Source organism: Callorhinchus milii, unplaced genomic scaffold (genome assembly GCF_018977255.1).
Source record: "Callorhinchus milii isolate IMCB2004 unplaced genomic scaffold, IMCB_Cmil_1.0 Scaffold11, whole genome shotgun sequence".
In the NCBI taxonomy this organism is placed as follows: Eukaryota; Metazoa; Chordata; class Chondrichthyes; order Chimaeriformes; family Callorhinchidae; genus Callorhinchus; species Callorhinchus milii.
In genome coordinates, this window is record NW_024704752.1 from 4,080,106 (window position 1) to 4,095,504 (window position 15,399).

Below are 15,399 nucleotides of genomic sequence, written 5' to 3' on the forward strand. Positions count from 1 at the left end.
GGCCGTAAGAAGCAAAAACAGAATAAACAATTCGTGATAAGGCATTCCCTATTTCATAATTAATAGCTAATTTCCCTTGAAATGCTGGCAATTTATAATAGTTGCTTTAATGAACAACCTTGTAGTTAAAGCGGGGAGGGTGTGGGTGAGGGTGCTGGAATGTATAATCCACAGGTATCTTCACTCAATGGAAAAGCACTTTATCCATCGAATGGATTCCAGGTGGTTATTTTGTCAGACATTCCTCGGACTCTATAGAAACAGAGTTGCGTCTATTTCATTCGAGACGGAATCAAAGAAAAGTGCTGCCCGGATCATCCGCTGCCTGGCACTGTTATTGGGATCGTCTGTCTGTGTCCAACATCGCTCGCAAACCTCCTGGGGAATGAAAGGCAACCTCTCCTGACGCCACTCAAACAGACCCATTACACTGGTAACAATGACAGGGAACAGACTCGGGAATGGCTGATTTTTTTCTGCTGTTTCTAAACTGATGCGACTGATATTTCTCAGCGCAAATCTCAGCTTCAAAAAAACATTATCTTTCAGCTCCGTCGCCCAAGGAACATCCATTCGCCTTCGTCTTTGATCGATCGATTATATTTTGGCCGCCGTGCTCTCCCGCAAAACGCCCGGGCGGTCACTCCATTTTAACAGCGCGTCCTTTCAAAGCGCTTTGGGACCTCCTCCCAATGTGAAACATAAGGACTGCTGGTGTTATTATTTTGCAAAGCGCTTCGCGGGCACTGTTTTGCACGCAAAAGCGCGCGAGTCAAGGTCTCCTGACTACTCCCGAAATCAAGCGTAGTCATTGAGGAATCACCTCGAGGATTCTGAATCTGAATTTGCACGGGGCGAAAAAAAATGCCATTAACCTCCACCAGAAAATCAAGCCCGTCGTCTAGACGAAAGTTGGATTAGAACGCTCGAAAACAGAAGCTGCGGAATATTATTAACAATAAAATAATAATATGTATAATAATAATCTAGTCGCTCAATCTGCGACTGTTTGTAGGGACACCGCTGTGCGCAATTGGCTGCCGTGTTTCACCCACAAAACATACAATCCATTCACTCTACAGTATAATCCTATGAAGCGCTTTGAGATGTCTCAAAGACGTGATTAGGCGCTGTATCACATGCAATGATTATTATTACTATTACTATTACTATGCCTCAACTCCTCATTTGCCTCGGTGGCCACAGGTTACATCTCAGGTGTGCCCCGCCTTCCCCTCCCCTCCCTCCACCAAGCAAGTTTCACACCTGCAATGCTCCAAACACTCCTGCCAGGCTCCCTTCGTTTGTTTACGCCTTGGCACTCTGGTTGCTTTCCACACAATTGATTCTGACAGGTCCAAAAAAAGCCAAAGGTGTTTTTTTTTGCATTGGAGATGAGTCTGGAGAGGACAGAGCAGAGGGTCATTGTTGAGAGCACAGGTGTGATTCTCTCTGCAGGTCAACAAACATATCTTACCTTCCCGAGGTCACCTGTCACCAAGAGCCAGCAAAAGAAACACTCCAACTTAAGACAATGATTCACTTTGTTCTGACGTACCTGCATTCCTTTTCACAGCTCCACAATAAATTGGTGTGGAGTGGGACGGGGGTGGTGGGGGGGGTAGATTAATGAGGACAAAAGACAGCACCTCCAACATCGTAGCTCCCCACCCCACCTTCCCCCCCCCCCCCCCACAGAACTGCTTTAGAGCATCAATAGACACTTGACACAATGAGTTCAAAGCCCCATGTTGGAGATTAAACCCACACAATATTATACAGTCAATTCACTTTACAATATATTCTGTGAAACACTTTGAGACGTCTCAGCGAGGTGATAAGGCACTGTATCAAATGCAATGATTATTAGTATTATTATCAACCTTCTGACTCAAGAGTTCAGAGCGCTACCGACCGAGGTAGGCTGACACATAAGTTCTTCCAAGAGGTATTGGAAAAGAGGTTTCAAACTTAAAACTGATCTCAGCAAATGGCCAAATTCTATCCTCTCTCTGAAACAGTATGCTGTGTACTTATACAATAATATAATTCACTCTGCATCCATTCGCTCGCCTAAACAAACAAGGGAAGGTTTGACACGATGGCAAGGTTTGGGATTTAATAACTCGGACCGAATATCATTTTACTTTTACCCTCTTTCCGTAAGGTTTTTGTGGATTCTCAAGACGTAATTTGCTCGGCACAGCTCTCCAACTCTCATGGGAGTTGACAGTAACGGAATGAACTGAACAAAGCTGCCTTTGATGTGCTGAATGAAAGCGAATCTTTCCATATTTTTTGGTGTGTGCAGATAAACATCTGCACAGCTGAATGGGACCCGTTGCTGAGATTTCAAGGCACGGCACAAAAATAATTTATTTTCCTCCTTTGTGATTTGTTTTTGACGGGGATTGTTGGCCGGGTGAAGGGAGTTTCTCCGCAATGTACTAGCTGACAATCCACTGCACGCCCCCAACCTCGCTCCCGCCCTCCCTCTCCAAGATAAAAAAATTCATCCACTTCCCCGGCTGTTTGTGGGACGTCTGTGTGCTAAAATTGGCTGCCAGGTTCACCTGCTAAACACACAGTCATTGCACTGTACCATAACGATGACATGGAGTGCTCAAGACGTGAAAGTTGCTGTATCACATGCGAAGAATATTACTATTACATTAATATATTTTACAGCGCTTAACACAACCCTGTCTGAAACGAGAACGAGGCACTAAAATAATGGGTGGCGCCAAGAGACGAGGCAGATTACCATCTTCTCAATAGTTGGCCAGCGTTTCAAATTTGACGATAATAATAATAATAATAATCCTTGCATTTGATATAGCGCTTTTCACGTCGGAAGGACGTCCCAAAGCGCTTCACAGAACACACTGTAAAGTGAATTGACTGTAAATTTGTGGGCGAATGCAGCAGCCAATTGCGCACAGCAATGTCCCACAAACAGTCGTAGATTGAAAATGCCAATTTTATTATTGGTTTTGGTTTTGGAAGGATTATTATTAGGAGTGTGGAGTAAGGAAACTTACCCAAGGTTTCGCCCCCTGCCTGGAATTGAACTCAGGTCTCTCACTTGCAAAGCGAGTGCTCTAACCACTGAGCTACAGGACTCCACGATGATAAAACAATTCATAAAAATGGAAATGACATTTCCTCCGCTTATCATGGGCTCGCATGCAAAATGGAAAGCTCCACAATATTTGCCCCCAATTACCATCACATCTATCAGACTCATCTATTATATGGCTCTAGGTAACAGACCACACACACAATGTTGTGGTGTAATATGCACCTACGGTTTGTGTTAAGGATAAATTAAATCCAGCTGGCCGGGCACCTGAGCTGGGCATGGCGGGGGTGTGTGGGGAGAAAGATGACCGAAAGCCAGGTCAAAAAGGTATATTTTGAGGCGGGACTTTGGACGTGAGGGGTGAGTCAGAGGGATAGAGTTTCAGAGAGCGGAGGGGGGCGGAGGGGCAGGTTGGCTGAAAGCTTGCAGTTGGACACAGATTCTTTTCATTGGTGAAAGACAATTTGCCGTGTGGTGACATAAAGGTGAGATTCCTCTTTAAATCGCAAGACATTGGAAAACACACATCGAAAAATAAACATTGTCCTTGTAAACAGCGAGAAGATTGAATGGGGGAAGCTCATGACAATGGAGATTCTTTTAACAGCCCCTCGTCACGTTTCTGTTAGCTCGAGAGGGCTTCCACTATTTGTCACCTTATCTGTTTACGATCGCCTCTTCCTCCAGCCCTTCCTCTCTGCCCTCTTGACCCGGCCGCCCGATCACCTGATAAACGGGAAGATGCAGCCCTTATGATTGAAGCAAAAAATATTGCAGATTATTGGCAATCGCCAACCAAGTTCAAAAGCCACTCGCATCAAACTAAACACAACACATGTTGAATGACAATGGTGAAAGGGAAGGGGGGGGCAAAGTTCTGTGAAGCGCTTTGCCTGACATGAAAGGCGCTATAGCGAATGAAAGGATTTTATACGTACAGTTGTAATATTATTTCAGGAGCTCTGCAATTGTGGATTCATCTGCATCTTTTATTTTTGCTCCTGACTTGAAGCAAAGGGGAATGACATGTTCTTATGACTGCTTTAATCAAGCGATCCCGGCTTCAATGTGCTGTGCTCTCTCCCCAATCCCTCCACCTCACCTCACCTATCCCTCAAGGTATTGTCAGAGCCAGATTGGAATCTCTCGACTGACTGAAGTGAGCACAGAAGATGTGGGGACGTATTGGCTATTTCTGTTGACTCAGTTGGACGAGTTAAGTGCGGATTGCGCCAAGACGTCTCAAGGGATTGGGGCTCCAGCACTTTTCAAGAGTTTCCTGTGGAACCAAACGTACAGTATTACACTTCAATAATTCTCCACAAGGTTAATTTAAGTCCACGATGAGTGGGTCGATTCATATTACAGAAAGGTCACGCATCCTTCAATGTTAAAAAATGTCTCAAACATGTCCGAGTGCCAAGAAAGCCACTTTGCTGTGCGATGAGACTCATGAGATATCTAGTCATGGAATACATCCAATATTTAATAACTGAGTGGCAAAGCATCCTTTGTAAGTGCGCCTTGTAAAGTAGTTTTAGCGGAAAGAAAGTTAGCCACATATGAGTAATAAATCAGTTGGGCTTCCCAATCTGAAATTGTCTTGCAAATTGCTGACAACATAATAGCAATCAATTATATCTATATTAATACCCTGGAATGTATGAAGTCATCCCAACCTGATCTCCCACAGCAAATAAAGGTAAGAGGCAGATCAGAGATCAGTTAAATTGTCAGAATTGAATGTTTATAGGCCATACACACGGTTTTACAACTCACATAATAATAATAATAATAATAATCCTTGCATTTGATATAGCGCTTTTCATGTCGGGAGGACGTCCCAAAGCGCTTCACAGAACACACTGTAAAGTGAATTGACTGTATATTTGTGGGCGAACGCGGCAGCTAATTGCGCACAGCAATGTCCCACAAACAGTCGTAGATTGAAAATGACCAATTTATTATTATTTTGTTTTTTTGGAGGGATTATTATTAGGCGTGTGGAGTAAGGAAACTTGCCCTAGGTTTCGCCCTGACTGGAATTGAACTCAGGTCTCTCACTTGCAAAGCTTACATAGTTTCAACTTGAGAAGGACAAAGCATTCTATTAAATTCCACCCAAAAATAAGAGGATTCTTCCTCTTGGCTCTCATTAACCCTGCAGACCAAGGCACTAATAGGCATCCTCGATTCTTCACATCCCACATTCAAAGGCCGCCTCAAGACATAGCTCTTTGACCGTACATTGGGTTATTTTTCCTCCCCCCTCCCGCAACATTCATTGGCGCCCAGCCCTCCAGTCGGGTATCATGCCAGCAGCGCTTTCAGATATTCTTCCCACACAAGAGGCGAAAATAAATGTAAATTGATTGGAATTTTTAATCATGGAGAGAGTCGATTTTGCACAAGGATTTTAGAAGACAAAGCAGTAGCCAAGGGCTGGAGTTTGAAAGCACAAAGATCTAACCATGATTGATGCAACTGTAAAGCAATACAATTTTGACCTGTTGATTTGCTAAATGTCACAGAGTCGCATTAATTTTTTATATGCTGTTATTATAGCCCTTTGTATCTCTTGGGAGCTCTCTTTTCCCAGAGACTGTATCTCAAATGAGGTGCTTTAATCTCACTTGTCCCTGCAAGTTGATGAGTTAAAAACAAATGTGAAACTGCACTTGACAGCTCCATTATACTTTCTAATGACAAGATTAATATTTGATTGTAAAATAATGCTTGTGTTTAGTGCTCCTGTGCACCACTGGCGAGTCACGACACTGCATGCATAGTTAGAGTAAACAAAAAAATACATAATTTTTCTCAATCGCACAGCACACGTGAAAGCATTTAGACATGTCAGTCTAGCTCAGTCAGTAGCGTTCTCGCCTCCGAGTCAGATGGTTGTGGGATCGAGTCCTCATGTCGAGCCTTGGAACATATTTCTCAGCAAATCAGAAAAACATTGGAGACATGAAGTTCTGCTTCACTCAGTGGAACAATTTTTCTCTGTGTGTCGGAAAGTTGCGGGATTATAATAATAATCCTTGCATTTAATGTGGCGCCTTATCAAGTCATTGTGACGTCTCAAAGCGCTTCACACAATATATTGTAAACTGAATTGACTGTGTATTTTGCGGGGAATACGCAGCAGCCAATTGTGCCCAGCAATGTCCCAGAAACAGCCGTGGATTGAGTGACCGTAATTTTTTTTTTGGTGGGGTTATTACCTCCGGAAAGCGATCTGCCAATTGATTTTTTCCCCAGAGAGTTGTTACGGTCTGGAATGCACTGCCTGAAAGGGCAGTGGAAACAGATTCAATAGCAACTTTCAAAAGGGAATTGGAATAGGTATTTGAATAGGAAAAATTTGCAAGGTTAGGGCAAAGAGCGGGGGAGTGGGACTGATTGAGGAGCTCTTCCAAAGAGCCGGCACAGACATGATGGGCCGAATGGCCTTCTGTGCTGTAATGCTGTAACTAACAACCGATTCCTATTTATTGCTAGACAAACAGAGGCATGTGGAATAAGGAAACTTGCCCAAGATTTCTCCCTGTGCGGGAATCAAACCTAGGTTTTCTTGCTTGTGAGGCGAGTGTGCTAACCAATAGGCTACGGGACCACCACTGGGACTCCTCAGTTTCTGCCCCAAGTCAACAGGATTTTTCCCCCCAAATATTCACTTCCTCCCTCACCTCATTCAATGCCCGTGTCAGGAAGCATCTCTTTGACAGCGCTTTTAGTCATCTCTCCCCTTCCCACCTCCAGCTCGGGTGCCCATCCAGCAGTGTCAAGTGCTTTGGGATGCTTTTCTTCCTACTGTATAACTTGTATTGTAAAAGAATCCAAATGTAAAAGACCGATGTTTTTGTGCTCAGAGTCCATTAATTTACTGCAATAAAGTCAACGCAAGCCAGCAGAATCAAGTGCGTCTCTCAATGCTAGGCTGAAAATAACTCTGCTTTATATTGTCCCCCAGACAGAAGATGAAAGGCGACATAGTGAGATCATTGCGTTCCTGCTGTATTCTGCCCTTATCTTTGAAATCTTGTCCATTATGAACTTTTGCTGTGTGAGTGAGTGAGTGAGTGAGTGAGTGAGTGAGTGAATCAATCAGTCAGTCAGTCAGTCAGTCAGTCAGTCAGTCTGTCTGTCTCCTGGCATTATCACTCCATGAGAGAAATGGAGGATTTTGCAGTGGAAAAGTCACATGGAAAAAAAATTTGATTTTACAAATGACCAAACAACTGCGTTTTAAAGAAATCCTGTTCAAGGCCCTCTCTTGCAGTTTCTGATTGTATCTCAAGTGCCTGTCTGTTGAGATTTTGTGGTGTTTCCTTTCCCCCCAGCGTGGAGAAGACGTGACATTTATGAGGCTGGTGGTGCGAGAATGTCACAACTGTGTCCTGAAGGTAATTCTCTATCAAGAGAGACTATTAGCTCCTAGAGGGACATTTCTTCCCATGTGCTATGTGTTTCCTACACAAATTGTGAGGCAATCTGAATATGGCTAATGATTAGTTTAACTTCTAAACATCCACTGCAGCAACTTAAACACTCGTCAATCAAGCACAGTTTTGGGGACGTGCATGTGTGGTGGTGGGGGGGGGCGGTGGGTGGGGTTGAGGGTGGGTGGGAGTGAGAGAAGGGGCTGATAGTACAACAATAAGCACAGCTATTTTTAATTTGGTCAGCTTGGTATCCGACACACACGGGAACCCCATCCCATTGCCATGCTCAACTTTTTGGGGCCAGCCGGGTGCCCCACACGAGGAAACCAATCACCATGCTTAAGAATACCTAAACTAAGCTGAGAATTCCATGCATCCCACCTACATATGGAAATCCCAGTGTTGGGATTGGAATGGAATGTGCCCACCACCCCCCTTTCCCCCCTCTCTCTCTCTCTCTCTCTCTCTTTGTGGAAGGACGCATCCTGCTTACCTAATTCCATAAAGTATTAGGAGTAGGTGGGCAAGAGCAAAGGCTTGGAGACCCCAGAGTGTGCGTTGGGCTAACTGCTTGAGGCTTCAGAGTATCCAAAGACTCTCGGACCCGAGAGTTCCACGTATGTATGCTACCATCTACACAAGGAGATGTCCCCGTGTCTGGAATACAGGAGCTCTCTCTCTCCCTGAAGTGAGTGAGCATCATCACTGTCCAAGTGTGTAGAGTGAGCAGCATTACTGTGCGAGTGGCTCTTTCCTTGGAGGCTCCATTCCACGATTAGCATTTGAGTGAAAGCTCTGGCTCAGAATTAACCTTGTGAGGATTATCCGTCAGCTGACAGCAGCCCGAGACCAGATTCCAGTGGACCAATGCAACACAGTAGAGCCTGAACGCAGCCCATTATCGGGCTTCCGTCCACATTTTCCAGTGCCGAGTTTTGGCCTTCCATTTGGTCACCAGTCCGGGACCCACTTTATCTATGTCTGAGGGCACTGAGCTCACACCGCCCTCTCTCTGCTTGGCACAAGCTCAAGTTCTTTCTCGGAAACAAAAAAAGAAACTTTATTTTGACTGACACCCAATAACTTTGAAAGTGTCTCAATGTGATTCAAGTGTATTGACTGTTTTGTTAGGCATTTTTAAAGTCCTACCTCCACAGGGGTAGGCAGTGTCTCGGTTTGTCTCATCTGAAGGATGGCACCTCTGGCAATACATCTCTCTCCATAGCACTGCACTGGAGCATCAGCCTAGACAGCGAGCATTAATCCACAGCCTTCTCCCTCAATAGACGCTGTTGAGGAAAGAAAAATTCACTGTGTTTGTTTTACTATAACTACCTCGCCACAGTAATGGAATGGGTAGTTACAGCTACAATGCTTCCCTGGTGCTGAACATTGGAAAGCGACAAATTAAGGCACTGATTGAATTAGGTCTGTTTCCTCTTCTGCTGGACCTCAACTCAGGGTCTTGGCGCTCGAAACACAAGATGGCGCCATGACATTGCTGAGTCAGCACGAGGACTGGGAGAAATCGAGGGAGGCGAGAATAAACGGGGGCGAGGGAGGAAGGAGGTGGGGGAGTGTGGGGGGGCAAAAAGTGTAGAAAATATTAGGATATTAAAACAGCTCTGGCCAACATCAGAAGACGCCAAGCCGTGCAAACAATATAACCGTCACTTTCTCAAGTACTTTGTAAAGCACGCTCACAAAGTGTGTGCGTGTCCTTATCTAACTCCTAGAGGGCCCCTCACATGTCTTCAGCTGCCTGCCTCCCACATCCTAAGAGAAGGGCTTGTACACAGTTTCTATGTTTAGAGATAGCAGTAAAGAGATGGCACTCAGCACTGATCGCACCGCCCTCACATTACATTGGCTCTGTTTTTTTGTGTGGGTCTGAGCTGTTGAATCTTTCCCAAGTCTCCCCATATTGTCCACTCACTCACCCAGTCCACATGAACGTTTTGGTCAAAATCCTGTCTGCAGTCTACACTGCTTCTTCCCACTAGGCAATGGGAGTGCAAACCAAGCATGGTCACGCAAGTCCTAGTCGATTTGTGGATCACTTTTTCCGGAGGTAATAACCTCTTCAAAAAAAGAAAAATAATTTGGTCACACAATCCTGTTTGTGGGACACTGCTGTACGCAATTGGCTGCCGCGATTCACCCCACCAGTGTCCTGGCCTCAACCACCCTTCCTGTTGAAGCTATTCCTTTCGTTAATTACCCTCTAAGGAAAGAAAAACTTCCTGGTGTCTATCTTGAAATTGGCCTTTGCAACTCTAAACCTATGTACTGTTGTTCGAGTCTCTCAGATGAGACATCAAGCTGAGGTCCCTTTTTGCCTGTTCAAGTGGACATTGAAGTTCCCGCGGTGATTATTGAAAAAGAAAAGAGAGTTTCTTCCGATGTCTTGGCCATTCACTTCATGGATGTTTGTGGGATGTTGCTTGCTACTGTGTGCAAATTGGCTGCTGTATTTGCTGCCAAAAAAAAATGTACTTTATAGTATATTCTGCGAAGCACTTTAAGGTGTCCTCCTGACTTGAAAGGCATCAATATCAAAGGCAAGGATTATTACTATTCTTAATAATAATTGTTAATAATAATAAATATTATTACTATTTCAAATGATGAACTACTGAGCACAAGGGAAACAGCAACAACAACTTGCTTTTATATAGTGCCCTTCAACCGGGGTTGAAGCTCAAAGGCGTTAAGCACTTAACCGCAGCAATGCTTTATTAATGTAACAGTCAGCTGCTATGTTCTTTTAGTCCACGTCACATCCACTCAGAACTTTTAAAATCTGCTTGAAATTGAAAATGCGCTTGTGGCTTACATCTCCTTCGCACCGAAGCTTCCCCTGACAATTTCTCACCAGGGCCCCTGCTTCGAAGGAATATTTAGGAACATAATTTTGGGAGTATTCTGCAGGCATATGCATTGCTAGCAATATGTAAGGCTGGTCATTTTTATTACTAGGAATAATGCAAGGAGTGAATTATACAGGCAATTCACCAACTTGTCACCAATACCACTGGCAGCACTTAATCCATACATTGTCTGTTCCCTTTGAAATCTAGCATCACACATTCTGCAGCACCTATAATGTTGAACCATCTTATTCTAAGTAATAATCATCCTTGCATTTGATACAGCATCTTATCACGTTGTCAAATTATCTCACAATGTTACACACAATTTTACTGCAAAGATTAGTGGCTGACTGTGTATTTGTTGGCAAACGTGGCAGCCCATGTTTCCTCAACAATATCCCACAAACAGCTGTTAAATGATCATATGGGCAAGGTCACCAATATCACAGTCACTGCACTTTGACAGTAAAATCCTGTGACATGCTTTGAGAAGTTTTGATGATGTGATAAGGCGCTGTATCAAATGCAAGGATTATTACTATTAGAGAGAGAGCGACACACACCCACACCATTCTAAGAACATTGTGCAGAACTCCAATCAGAGCCCACATTATTATTTAATGTCGATAAAAAACTCCAGGACTTAGAGACATTTTTTCTTTCTTTTCTCTTATAATGTGAGATCTTAAAATGCTGGAAATTGTTTAAATCCAGGCTTTACGTCATTTCTGCACTCACTAGACTTCTCAAAGTGCGGCATTAACGCAGTAAGTATTCACGAAAGCCCTCACAACAGCTTTGGAGCGTAGAGTACAATCAGTACAGGGAATGAAAGACGGGCAGAAGTAGACATCTCCAGCTGAATAAATCATGTAAATGAAGCGAGCGCAGGAGAAAATTATCCTTCATAATTCATAGTTGCGTTATTTATAGAGGAGACTCATATTGATGCGAGCGCAACTTGCTATAAAACAAATGCAACAATCTCCCAGGTGTGCTATGTACAGCTGGTTTTACGAGTTGTAGAAATGCAGGGAACTATTCATTCGAGTTGGCTGAGAAATGGAAGGGCTTGAATTGTCTGGAATTTTCCTGGCCAGCATTTTCACTGTGACTGCATTGTGAGCTGCAGAGACTTACAATACTCAAGCAACTCACAGGACGTTTACAAAGAGCTCCAGTAACTTAAGCTAATGCTCCATCGCAGTGCCTAGGATCATCGCTGCATCCTCGGAGGTGTCGTTCCTCGGATGAGACTTTAAACCGAGGCCCCATCTTCCTGTTCAGGCTAATCCCATGACACTATTCAAAAAGAGGAGGGGGTTTCTTCTCCCTGTGTCCTGGCTAACTATTACCCAGATAAAATTGATCATTCGCTTCACGGGCATCGCTGTGCTCAAATTGGCTGCCGCATTCATCCGTGAACACAGTCGTTCACATTAGAATACATCCTGCGGAGTGCTTCAAGACGTTTCGACCATGTGATTTGTGAGGATTATTATACAAAAAATTGCAGAATTATTTTTTGTTACTAAAACCGAAATTATTTTGTAGTTTTCAACAAGATTCAGATTATGTCTGCCGAGCAAACTCGTTTGCGTGTTCGAGAGCTTTTCTTTCCTGTTTGCGGTCATTGTTAACTACCCGCCCCCCCACCCACACACACACACATACACACTTATTAATGGATTTGCAGCTGAAAGCTTCAACCCGTCAACTACTTACAAGAAGGCACTGACAGTCACACAGCTTCACCAACACTTACAAGCCTGAAGGGAGAATGGGATTAGTAAGCACTTTCGCAGTTAGTCACTCAACTGGAACAGAAGTATTATAGCAGCGCAAGCACAAATCTCTTGTTAACACTGAACCTGACCAGTTACACCAGTGTACAGTGTTCATTGGTAGGAGTTACATCATTGTATAACTAGTCCAAGCAATAACAACAAATTGCATTTGTATACCACCTTTCACATTGTAAGGACGTCCCAAGCTATATAACTGACACCACTTTATAACCATTTACATTACTGTGTTCACTTGGTCGGAATGAAAGTACTTTAAAACTAGTAGCACCTCTGTGAAAATAGTTATATCACTGCATAGCTGGTTATACCCTGTATAATAGTTACAATAATGTATAACTAATTGCTCCACTGTATTCAATTGGTAGGAATTGTAGTACTATATAACTAGTAACACCACTGTATATCTATTTGATTTATTTAGGACTGTAATCCGGGTGACTGGAAAATGATGTCTACTTTTCCTCTTGTAATTGCTCTGATGTTGACATCCCAGCTCAGCAACCCTTGCTTACTACTACAGGATTCGAGATGAAAAATTAATCATTCTCCTCGTCTGTTCAAGAACACAGTCAAAGGGGAGGGGTGGGGGCTCAATTCATAGATCATCCCGCATTATGAGGGCTTGGCAAGCAGGAGAATGGGTCCAGGAGCTCAAGTCCAACCTGTGGTTTGGGCATCTTGTGGTTCCTGTAAGTACTCAGTAAGGCAATGGGGAATTGGAACAGAAATGACTGGTCAGAAAGCTCCTAAGAGAGAAGAAGGGAGGTGATGCACACTGTTCTCCTAATGGCTGCACCGAGTTATTTTAAGACAGCTGGGAAAACGTTGGAGAGATACGGGAGGGTTATTCTAAAGCCATATTGTTGGGTATACTTTCTCTCTCCCCTCCCCTCCCCTCACCCCCTCTCCACCCCCAAAATAAAAAGTAATCCTTTTAAACATAGCCCTTCTTGCATCTTTTTAATTCCAAAACAAATCTTCCTTCAAGCGTGCAGAGTTGATTTGCGTTTCAGCAGGCTTCACTTACTTCTGATGTGTTGTTAAATCTTCCATGAAGAGAGAGAGAGAGCAATGTTTAGGACAGGCTAAGGCAAACGCAAGAGCAAGAGGTTTTCCCTTGCTAAGAGAGTTAGAAGATAATATTTTCATGTTGTGATTGTGATTAATATTTTTGTGTTATTTTGTAGGCAAGCAAAGCAACCAATTTACACACAACAACTACCAGCCCCCACACCCTCCCAAAAAGCTATGGATGGTTGTTGGCCAGGACTTTTGAACCAAGGGAATCTATAGCTTTTGACTGAACAGGCACAGACGGGACTTTGGTTTAGAAATAGTAATTTCACAGAGTAAGGATCCCACTGCCCGCTTTATCCCCTGCAAGTCCCTCTCTTTCATAAGCTTTAACATCTCATCCGAAGAACAGCGCCTATGTCAATGCAGCCTTCCCCCAGCCTAGACTGTGCAATTTCAATAATAATAATCCTTGCATTTAATATAGGGCCCTATCACGTCTACGAGATGCCTCAAAGCGAATTGACTGTATATTTTCTGCTTGAAACGCAGCAGCCAATTGCGCACAGCAGTGTCCCACAGACAGTTGTGGATTGAGTGACCAAATTATTATTAGTTTTGAAGGGGTTATTACCCCCGGAAAAGTGATCCACCAATCGACTAATAACCGCGTTCCTACTTACTGCTAGGTAAACAGAGGCATGTGGAGTAAGGAAACCTTTCCTTCATGGGAATCGAAACCAGGTCTCTCGCTTGCGAGATGAGCGCTCTAACCATTAAGCTACAGGACTCCACGTCATGGGGTTCGAACCCAGAACCTTCTGACTCCAAGGCGAGAGTACTACCGACTGAGCCAGACTGACATAGCAACTGCAATATTAAAGTTGACTATAATACGACAGGCAATTGGAAAATGTACAAAAACTACCAGACTGGGAGGAAGAGAGAGAGAGGAGGCATTGATCTTTCCAGAGAAAGAAACAAATGGTAAAAGAAATAATTGCAGTATTCCGACAATAAAAATCAACTTTTTGAGGTAGTCCAGTTCCCCTTAAATTCTCAAATTATCCCATACCACCCCTCCCTCCAGCATTGCCTGATAATAGGGGATTTTATGAGCTAAGGACACAACCGATTTGGATTTGATGAGTAACTTTACACACTGTTCAGCCAGAGAGACATTACATATAAAAAAAACTGCAAAGTAATTTCATTCTAGCTCGGTTGTTCTGTGAGAAGGTTCGAAACTGCTGTGTTTTATTTTTCCGACTCTCTCTCTCTGTTTCTCTCTCTCTCTCTCAGTGGGTGACTACATGGAATCAACATATGGGTCAGCAGCTTTGCCTAGTTACGGATAAATGTTTTGCATTTCAGATCTCTATAAAATCTGGATGCAATAGTGTTGAGTTCTAATAAAATCCATCGCACTGGGTAATCAGACACTAAAGTCATGTGTGTTTGAAACACTTATTTCATTTCAACTTTCTCCCAATTGTATTTCCTGCTGTGTGGGCTTTCTCTCTCTCTCTCTCTCTGATGTTCATGTGGTACAACAACAACTTGCATTTATACAGGATAGGATAATAACAATAATAATAATCCTTGCATTTGATGCAGCGCCTTATCATGTCTTCAAGACGTCTAAAGCGCTTCACAGACTATACTGTAAAGTGAATTGACTGTGTCTTAAGCTTTTCATAATGGCGAAACTGGTCCTGGATTTTTTGTGGGTACAAACACCTCCTTTATTTTCATCCCGACACACCACATCCCACAGACAATTAATAGCCGCTGCCGAAGTTTAACCCACTCTCGTTATAATCGTGGCCTATCACGCTCCAGCCGAGCGCTGGAATCCCCTCGTTCAGTCTCATTTCCCGTGCGGTGGCCTCAAAACACTCTATTGTACCTGTGTAATCAGCAGTAACTATTTAACGCTCAGAGTATTCAATTGCAGGTCCAGGCAGCTCTGCGGAGCTTTAAGCTTTAAATTATCAGCAAACCCCCCCCCCTTCCCCTCAGGTGTGCAGGGACAAAACACGGTGCACATTGGTGGGCTTCAATGTCCTTCTGTGGTATGATTGACATGATGAGGATAACAGAGCTTTGTGGTAATGCTGTCACTCCAGATATCCTAAGCAGAAAACCTAGACTAATTCAACAGAAGTCAAGGA